The following is a 1,399-nucleotide window of genomic DNA, read 5'->3' as shown; positions in this document are numbered from 1 at the left end:
ATCTTAACATTATTTTCCCCCTTTCCCCCATTCCAACCATGTTTCAATGCCTGTATCCCAGAACCCTGTTGTTCCAAGGTTGTGCATACATCATTCTTTACCTCTGTCCCACTTAGCCCATGCAAACCTGCCTAATTGTTCTCCCATCTGCTTTGTTCTTTCATTCACCTCTCCCTTCTTGTATATTGTCCCCCTCCCTAGCACCCAAACTATCCTGTGTCTATTCCCTGCCCTGTGCTCCACCCTCCCTTCCCTCCCCTCACCCCCCCCCCACATCCCAGCAACCAGTCAAGAACCTCCCCCTTTAGTATGGGTTAATTCATGAATTTTAAAATATATTTCCATTTAATAATTTTCAAGAGCAACGACATTCTTTCTTATTTCTTTAAAGGGGGAGCACAGTGGCTCCATACCATAAGCCCTGGATTTCAAACCACCAGGTCTGCAGTTCAAACCCAACAGCCTCTCCATGGGAGAAAGATGAGGCTTTCTGCTACCGTGAAGACTTAAAGACTCAGAAACCCTATACAGAATCACTATGAATTGAAACCAACTCTATATCATTTAGCAACAAAACAACGTCATTGAAAAATTTGAAAATTATCATATTTAAATAGAAAAGATTACTTTCATGAATGAAGTAATAGTTGCATTTGGTTGTTTCTATTGTTGACTTTTAAAAGTGAGTTATGTTTGTGAAAACAATGAAAATTATGGGAATCATTTCCTGGTATCTATCCCAGGGTCCATGTAAAATGAAGTCAAATGATCCAGCCCTTAGTCTTTGCGCTTCTACAGTGTCTCTTTAAGAACAAGTTAAGCCTTATACTAATAGTTAAGTGCTGTCAAGTTGGTTCCAACCCATAGCAACCCTGCATAGGATTTCGGAGGAGCCGCTGTTGAGCTTGTACTGCTGATCTTACGGTAATAGTTACTACTAATTATGGGTTGGAACCAACTTGACAGCACTTAACAACAGCAGCAACAACAAAATTCATACACACACATATATATGTGTGTGTGTGTGTGTGTGTGTGATGTACATACATGTGATATATATATGTGTGTGCGATGTACATACATGTGATATGTGTGTGTGACGTACATACATGTGATATATGTGTGTGATGTACATACATGTGATATATGTGTGTGATGTACATACATGTGATATATGTGTGTGACGTACATACATGTGATATATGTGTGTGATGTACATACATGTGATATATGTGTGTGATGTACATACATGTGATATATGTGTGTGATGTACATACATGTGATATATGTGCGTGTGATGTACATACATGTGATATATGTGTGTGATATACACACATGTGATATATATGTGTGTGATGCACATACATGTGATGTGTGTGTGTGATGTACATACATGTGA

At 38.9% G+C, this 1,399-nt stretch overlaps 1 protein-coding gene across 1 annotated transcript in view; it reads right to left on the bottom strand.

Annotated features, from left to right (window-relative positions):
- Positions 1-1,399, bottom strand: part of AK9 (adenylate kinase 9) — a 175,220-nt gene that overhangs the window by 172,741 nt on the left and 1,080 nt on the right. The window lies entirely within an intron of this gene.

Source organism: Chrysochloris asiatica, unplaced genomic scaffold (assembly GCF_000296735.1).
Source record: "Chrysochloris asiatica unplaced genomic scaffold, ChrAsi1.0 scaffold00027, whole genome shotgun sequence".
Taxonomy (NCBI): domain Eukaryota; kingdom Metazoa; phylum Chordata; class Mammalia; order Afrosoricida; family Chrysochloridae; genus Chrysochloris; species Chrysochloris asiatica.
This window is presented reverse-complemented; position numbering and strand designations above follow the sequence as displayed.